Raw genomic sequence first — 9,653 nt, 5'->3', positions numbered from 1 at the left:
CACGCGCAAATATACTCAAAGAAACGATTTTAAAGTATCGTTATATTAATTGACATATACTTAACTCTTCTAACAATGACAATAGGCTTCACCTTAAAAAGATCAATGGATAAATTACAATTACTGTTACACAAGTGAACATCAAAATTTCTCTAAGGAATTGCAGCAAAATTTTTAGCCGTCGTCCACCAGATGTTTATAATAAGTTGCCCAAGGTGTACGACAAATAAATAAAAAATTTCCTACCAAAAATTGCCAACAAGTACCTCTCGAAGTTCGGCAAAATTACAAGTAATCCTTTATGAAATGACTCCGGTGAAGACAGCGAAAGTCTTCTCAAAATCATAGCCGAAGGTTACGAATCAAGTAGCGGGATAGAATCCTCCGAGAAGCGGAAATCGAACATATCCTCTCCGGGCTCTGTCTAATTACTCTCGTCAATGCTACACGATGTGGACCTCTTTAGAGGGAGTTCCGATAGGAAGCACGACAATCAAGATGGGGGGGGGGGGGGGGGGGGGGGCACGGAGCATAAAATGCGAAAAGGGAATGGGTCAAAGGGAGCCAGCGAGTGGTGGCTGCGCGGAGAGAGTGAAAGCTTCATTTATACCAATGACATTCTATTAATTTTGGTTGAAACCGTGTCTCTCGTAATTGACGACACACACCGTCACGTGTTTCGCTTCATCCACGTTCCACCCATTCCCAGGATCGTTCCGAGCCTGCACGGCGGACGTTATCATGAACCTAAATGTAGCGGGTCGCATGTCGAGAGGGCGAGGAAAGGTGATACATTGGAAGGAAATTAGGAAGCTGGAGATGTAACCCTTTGTTCTCTGAGGAATTTAATGGGTGCCGTGAGATCGTGGCACCGTCGTGGATATTCAGAGCTGTATCAAGCCTGATGAGGCATGTGGAGTTATTAGAAATATTTCAGACATGTAATCCTCAGTCACTATAGCAAGCAACTGATGGACGTACCACAATCAAACTATCTTAGAGCAAATGTTCTCAGAAGATGAGCAGTATTCATTTTGTAACCAAGGATCTTGGGCACCTCTTGCCTAGAAAACATATTTTCACCTTCGCTCATCATTCGTGGGACAGTATATATTCTCCAGATCACAGTTTCCTCAAGTTTACACTGCTGTCTTTCGTGTTTCACATTTCACGGTTCGTTTATCTTCGAACATCCAACGAAGACTGTTGCAAGCTTTCCATCAATTCTTCCGGAATATAACGGAGATTAGAACGTAGGTTATGTTTCACGAGATGTTCGACGGAAAATTTGGTTGAGAATATGTGAGAGGAATCTGCTAGTGATATGGATCGGGTGAGGTATGACAGGGATATGGAATTTACAGCCTTGCTTTGAAATTTGAAATAGCTAGCTGATAAATATACATGGTTAGCATCAGGAATATCATCTTGTAAATAGTACCTGAATGTCATATGCGTTATTGATGGAAATTAACCCCTTGCACTCCACGAATCTTTGGAAAATGGAGGATTGGGTTTCAATGCTTTTCTGTTCCAAAGCTGACGATATTCCTCTGAGCAGTAATAAGAAATCCTAATGCAATTAACACTTTGACATGTTTGATTTCGATACCTCTCACACCGTCACGTTATTTGGAATTCGACGAATTTTTGGGCATTGGGCCTCGAAATTTTATCAAATGGCGACTGAAGAGATTCTCTCGAGCACAAAGTGTTAAATGGGCAGACGGAAATTAAAAGAGCATACGTAACTATGATCACGTTCGGATAAATGTCGATATTAATATAGAGATTGCATGGTGGTCATGTTTATTTGTAGCAGCTATATATATGTCAGAATGGCAACAAAATTACAAACAATTTCTCGACTCACTCCAACGCTCGAAGCATTGTTACAATATTGCAACCCTGGTCGACTTCGACTCTTAACCTTACAACTCGTTTCAACAGCAACTGACTTCGGCTCGAACTATACATCAACTCTTTGCCCTTTGATGGTGACCCTCTGCCGCCATTCATTAAAACTTGCATGACGGATATTTGTTGATATATCAAATTTTGTGGAATGTAATAGTGTTCTAGGCACAGAAGTCAAGTAATTCTACAATTCCATTATTATACAATGCTACATTTAACGCTCAAAGATGTATAGCAAGTTCTTTAATAGCGAGTCTTTGATATTATGCTATTCTGTAGCCAAAAAATCATTGATTGCAAAGGGTTAACATGGTCATATATGATCATAATAAGGGTCCGACGCGTCACCCAAGGTTTTGCCAACTTACCTGGGCTTTGCACATTCGATCCTCGTTTTCTCGGTAACCTTCGTAAAGCCACGTGTGCGTGATGGAGTATGTGGGGTACTACGCAAATGTTGCCATAAGCAACTCATACTCTCAGCATTTGCGAAGGTGGAACGTTCAAAACAATTCATTTCATCCCCTTTGTTAATTATGTTTATAATGTTTGCGTTGTTTGTCTTATAATTGGTCAATTCTTTATGGTGCCCGTAGTGTATTTGAAAGAGTTTTTTTGATGAAATACATTAGATAATTAATTTATAAATATACACTCATAGAGAATATTCATTTTGTCAGATCCAGCGAAGAATTATGTTATGTTTTATGATGTATATTGAAATAATATCTGAGAAGCATGCATTGAATGCATAAATACCTTTGCCACGATATATAAATTTCGAAAAGGATTGAGAATTATGCTAATTATGGCGATAGCTGACTAATCTGAAGATACGCATGGAAGACGTTAAGATCATTAAGGTCCGCTTAACACATTCCCTGTATAAGCTTCTAATTCTGGTAGCTCTACGTGGCATAGAGTTTAGCCACACGTGTATGACATCTCCTATGGTGTATAATGCAGGTTTGTGCAAAAGTATGACGGACGTTTGTGTCATTCAACACTTATGCTGATTAACCTCCAAAGGCTAGAGGGTGTTGAAAAGTGACGATATTATAGATAGAACCTTTTAAAATTAAACAGGATTATTAACAAAGGATTGCAGTAATTAAATCCGGTCAATAATTCAAATCGCGTACGGCATTCTATATCCAGGTATAAAGGATGTAATTAATATCCGTTGATCGTGCTTCCCGATTGTATTATAGGGAATTTTGCTCAATCTCAATCGTTTCTAATCATCAGTGATTCGAGTGATTAATCATTCATTAATCCATCCTACCGCAATTGCCATAACGAAGTGAAACGGACTGTAAGAGCGTTCTTGTCTATTGAAACAAGCGGAAGAATTACGGACTAGCATACGCGAAGTACGACCGTGTACAAGACGACTCCAGGTTCACCAGCCTCACTAACGGGCCTATCCTACCTCAGTAATTACCGCCCCTAAAATGACTTACACGCGAACAAAGGTAGACCCCGAGTCAATCACGCTGTCAGAGGCGCAAGGGCGGACCAGGGAGGCTATGCAGCCGGATAGAAGTTACGTGCTCCTGACACAAGGGGTAGAACTTACTCATCCGCAGTGGTCTGACCGCAGGCACATGCTGCACCAACATCAGGCCTATACTCTAGACGCGAACGACCAGGGCTGCTGGAACCTCGAATTGACACCAGAAAATGCAGTGACCCGAACGTCACCCTAGAACCTGATACATGACGAGACTATCAGTAGCTGGAATAAGTGTCGGGCGCGAGTCGTGACGATGACGTGTGAAGCATGGAATTGTTGAGTACACTGGACTACGTCACGTAGGCCTGATGGTACTTAAGAAAGATCGTGATTACCGCGAGAACAATTATTTCCTCCTTGGTGAACGAGAAGGATATGGGGGAAAGAATATGGGTTTGACATATTAACTCGAAGCTACGCAGCTCACCCTTCTTCAGATAACTCGCAAATGGGTCTTGTCATAGGAGTCTATCTTACAGGTATTTATAACTACCTAAATCTAAACGCATGTATCCCTCGTCATCCAACGTTATCTCCTACCTTGCAGCTTGCTGTGTCCAAACGCAAGCGTCACTCATTGTCCAACGATGTCTGCTATCTTGTAACTAGTTGTGTCCAAAAGCTGGCATACCACGCTGCCCAACGGTATCTTCCTGATTAAATCTTGAGGGACCTGAAAAGCTGTGAAGGCAATATATTAATATATATGTAGACACGAAAGGAAATAGAAGCGAGACGAATAGAGATCGCAAAGGTGAACCAAATGGAAGGCACAATCCATCGACGAGACACAAGCAATGAATAGATGAAATGAAACCGAATTCGAGATAACAAGCCAAAGATGAAAGGATCCGGAAATAGAAGTTAGGAGATTCAGAAACGAAAAAAGTTGGGGTATAATATATATGTCGAGCGGACTATGGCTATCGACTAGCCCGGAGGCCTTGACAATGACCATCTGCCACCGTCACCTCACCACCACCTCAACCAAATAAACCTATAAGGGAAATATGTAGATTAGTCCTGGAAAAGAACTGATTAGTGAGGATAACGGCGTGACATTGAAAACAAGAGAGAAACACTTGAATAGAAACGGGAAAATGAAAACGGGATAGAGACGGTAATAAAATTGACTTACCGAAGCATACATTGCATAGCTAGCTGCTCACATCTGTACCTCTGTGTGGTCGCCAAGGTCCCGCTGGTGGTGTCCCGGAAGCGCCTGGTCCAGACCCCGAAGAGTCCTGTCAGAACTCCAGCCGGTGTACACCTGAGCATTCGCGTGGTGCCCCTTTTATACGACCCACATTCGATTGACGAAATCGGCCAAGGGCTTTTGAAATTTTTCGGTTGCCCTAATAGGTACACCTTCTCCATTATAGTCGATATTTTATTAAACGTTTCCATTTCTATTATATATGCATGATTCAGGTAATTTGTTATTAACAATTTCAGTATGATAATTCTAATAAATTCAACAATTCTTGCAAAATGGGTAATACCATTCACAGGAGATCTAAACTAAGGAGTCCCACTGTATACGACGTTGGGTCAAATTACCCGTATTAACTTTTGTTTTTTTTCGGTTTACGGACACATATTTTACCGGTCTATCAATATGGAACATCATACTAATATCTTTTTTCGATGGTTTCTTTTTCAGAAGTACCTGCCGAATGTTGTATTATGAAGCAAATTCGTTCCATATAAAAAATATTTTATATAGATCTAAGAATATTCATAGGAAGTGATCTCGGAAATTAATTTTTAAGCTCGTAACCAGTTATAGTTTGTCATGAAAAATAATTTTAATCCGAGGCATTCATTAACTCAGGATACTCTCATTTGTCTTGTAAGACAAGAATGATACTCCACTTTCTCACTGCTTATCTTTGGATAAACGCACATATTCTTTAGAAACTGAGGATGCAAGAGAAATTTAAATAACGTATTCGCCTTTGTTAAAGTAAACTCTAAAAGAATTACAAAATGGTTATTACAGATTTAATGAAAATTTAAAGTATATACAACAGTGTTGCCTAATTCTATCTTTGCCCATATGAAATTCATCTAATCAGTGATACGGGAAATTATTAATCAAATCTTCTATCTTATTTTCATGCTTTCCATATTTATTAAAAATTCATGCTCTGCGCAATCTGTTTTAATAGTAAACTTAATAATTGATACATTATTTGACTGCAAATTTTATTGGCGGTTTAATGATTAAGTAGCAAATGATATTTGCGTTCTGTTAGCATATGATATTGGCAGTTGTGCACGCTCATTAACTTTTATAAGATTGTCATATTTATTCACATTTGGACGTAATGAAATATTCATAGGCAAGGAATTTCTGTCACGATATCACGTTTATTTTCTTTACCTTTATAATGTCTCTATAGCCGCCAATTAAGGTGTCGATTAATTATGCATTCTGTTCATAATCCGCTCAATATCTCATTCGACTAATATTAATTATCCTATTTACACGGTAACTGAACATATTTAAATATACATTTGCATATAATTCACACTAGACTAACGGAAACCGTAAATTTGATAGATTCGTAGCTTCAATAGACGGTGGTAACAGATTCAGTTAACGTGGATTGAAAATGCTAGTATAATATACAATTGTGATTAAATTAAACTAGTTGTTAAAAAAAGTCATGTGAGTTCCTTTACCTGTCAATTTGACTGGTGCTCTCAGAAATAGGTAAACTGGTAGCGTCCGTAAGCCTAACGTCAAACAAAGCCAAATGTCAGACTACCGTCTTCCTGCTTCACTTCAAACTTACACAAGGAAGACTCCCTATTTAACAAAGCCTCTAATCCTAGACACCATTCATAATATTCAATGCACGTCCCTCGGTGTTCTCCTTTAACAAATCTCATCCCTCCTCATTTTCACAAAAATTTAGACGAAATATTTCTTATTTATTCCTGTGAGAGATGCTCCTCAACTATACATTGTTATATACATACTCGGATGACCCTTCATGGCTTCTCCAGTTCTCATTTTGTAACTTTTCCTCGTAATTCAACCTATTTACCGTTTACCTAGCCAGTCGCGTCGAAATACTACACGAGAAAGAGTATTGATCCTCCTTGCATGGGCATAATAGAATTAGTATCGCGGTATTTTCTAGCAGCAACGAGATCACTAAACGCGAAGGAGAAACGTTCTGTTGGTGGTTAATCGCGCAAGTATGATAAGCCTCATCCTGTCTCAGTATGAGCAGAACAACTTGGAACGAAGTTGCTCGCACCTGTTCACGTGCTTGTCAGAAACACTAATCCTGGAAACCCGGCATTAATCCAGTATTCGAATCAGTACGTAGAGCCATGTACGTGGAACCTACTTTCGACGATGGTAAATACAGTACCAATCAAGTGAGTCCCGAAATCGCTGCACTCTACTGGCGCCGCTGTAAAAGGATCTGCGGTTCGTTATTTGGTTTTCTTCCTTTCGAAAATATACGACATGAGAGCGCCTATTTATAATTTCCATTTCTTCATAAAACAAAATTTGTAGCCTCGAATGGCGTTTCGCTATGACATGAGAATATAATTGTGTTGCACACTTGTAGAAAATGTGTGAATAAGATGTCGCAGATACCGCGAATCGCAAATTACTGTAAAAATGCAAGTGAAGTTAGGGTAAGCAGGTACTACGTGTAGAAAAGTCATGGGAAGACAAGTAAATCCACCTCGCCAATTAAAAAGCTTATGTATAGAAGAATCGCATAAAAGATACCTTAGAACGTGTAAAAGTCTAAATTTAAATATGCAGATACAATTAGAGTAAATACGTACTATAATATTAATGTAGGTTTAAAAAAAGTATGTCGTTATAAGCATTTAAATATCGGAAATGTCTCATTTCAAAGATATGAGTGAAAATGGCACATTTAATCCGTATATTTTGCTTTTGTTTACATAGATCCTATTGTTCCATCAGCCATACGAAGTTTCCCATATATCTTTAAAATGAGATATTTACTCGTCTTCTACAATTTTCCTATTATATTCCCTCCTTTACGTAATATTTACATAGTGCTATAGGTATCTTTAGTTCTACGGTATTACTTAAGATTATTCTTCACAACTTTCTCTCACGAAGAATTGATCAACATATTGCCCACCACTAGTAACTCTAGAACAAGTTCATTGATCCGCAATTTATTGCCTATTTTTATCTTCAGTATCCGGTAACAATGAAAACACTGAAAATGACAGCCCTTCACGGAAATTTGTAAATACCTTTAACCTTTTTTCTTCGAAACAAAGTTTTTGTATCAAAAATACCTGGCAGTGCTGGCATATGAATTAATACGCTATATATCGAAGAAACGAAAACGTTTTCAAAGTACAAAGTGCTAATTATTATTTCCATTGTTGTAACTGACAGGACTCACCTCTGCCTTATTCCATGTTTTCCAAAAAATTGCTTCGCTGTATCTTGCTGAGTCTAATTCTGCAGTCACTCCGTATCTGCCCAAAAATCGTCGGACAATAAACTGGATTTAATCGATTCGCCTACAGCTTCCTCTACATAGATTTATGATTCGGTAACAGTGAATGAGTGGCAATAAGGCGTATCGAGAATTCGATCTTAACTTGTTCATGGTTGAGCGGAGGATTGTAAACGAGTATGCAGGGAGTGGTGCCATTGAGGTGATATCTGGTCGCAGTGGACGATTCCACGTGGACAGATAAAACGAGATTGTGGAGTAGAATGTGGGATAGAATGTGATCCTTATCTATTCTTCCGTTTTCGATTGGCGGACGTTTGAAGGGTCGGGGATTCGAAAATCAATGCTTATATGCGCTGTCTGACTTCGATTCTGTTAAGCTCTTACAGTTATTCGGCAGTTAACCATTGAATATAAGTACCTCGTGCTTAGAAATTGATTACTTTACTTATAAATTAATGGAAATGCTTGGGATTTCTTTCATCGAGGTAACTGTGCCTCATAATTTTTCATTTCCGTTAGATATTCTCAGATGAGTGTGCTTCATCAGTGGATCCGAGACGAAAAATTGGCATGCAGAAATCTGTGCGTGTGTCTGTTGTTCAATATTAGAGCTTTCAAGCTACAAAGTATGTCTGAATAATGTATACGTATTATATCAAGTAATTTGGTGGAAATTGGTAGGTATAAATAGACCTGCTTTTACTTCAATAATAAATATCAATAACAATTTTGTTACAAAGAATGTATTTTTTAAATTATTATGAAGGTAGGAAAGCAGGAATCGTTATTTTAACGGGTTACGTAGTTCTAACGCTAAGTTTCATTTTATTTCATACGAATCTGTGATATAATGTTTACATAAATGAGGTTATATAAATGCACGTCAAGCTTGGTTTTGAGAAATAGATAATTTCGTATTCCGATAATTCTTTATATTAATATTATTTGGTAATGATGATCCTTCTTAAGTATCTGTTGGTTTAAAAAATACGAAGCTTTCAAGAATAGCTGGCGCACGTCTTGCGTTTTTTGTAAAAACCATGCATATTATAATATTAGTGCAAATATCTATTATTTGTTTTTTCAGTTTCGTAACCTTAGTACCTTCTGTGTGAAATGTCTTGTTAGCATGAACGCGTTTGCTTATTCAACACGTATGAAGATGTCACGAGAAATGTCCAGAAATATCAATTTTCCTTAATCTTCTAAATTTGATACCTCTTATTGGTTTACTGAGAATATTGTAATGTTTTTGTGTAATAGAATTTGTAATCCAATTTACTAACATCTCATTAATGTCTTTTACTGTAAGAGACAAAATAAAAATGAATATACGAAGAAAAAGCATAGTGGGTACAGAGATATGAATTTTTTAAGAAATAGAATTATAAACTAGATTAATTTAGTGAAATTGCTTTTAATTAATAACTTCCTGCGCATTTGATAGGTCAAAACATAAATTAAATTTCCAAATTAAATTTAAAAACGTGAAATTAATACGTGATGCATTGAATTTAGAATATGTTTCCCTGCGAAGGAATTGCTTATATCCTTTTCCGCCTCTCATTATTTATAATGAAGCAACATTCTTTATATCATGGACAATATTTAGTATAAAATGTTTTTATCATGTTTGAGAACGAACATTTTACACCACGTGATATTTTGAAGAAGTACAAGTGTGGTATTGTACCCAGCATATCTGTAGTACGTTGATACCCTGATTATTGTGGTATACT

This window comes from Eufriesea mexicana, unplaced genomic scaffold (genome assembly GCF_001483705.2).
Source record: "Eufriesea mexicana isolate 0111107269 unplaced genomic scaffold, ASM148370v2 scaffold18102, whole genome shotgun sequence".
In the NCBI taxonomy this organism is placed as follows: domain Eukaryota; kingdom Metazoa; phylum Arthropoda; class Insecta; order Hymenoptera; family Apidae; genus Eufriesea; species Eufriesea mexicana.
This window is presented reverse-complemented; position numbering follows the sequence as displayed.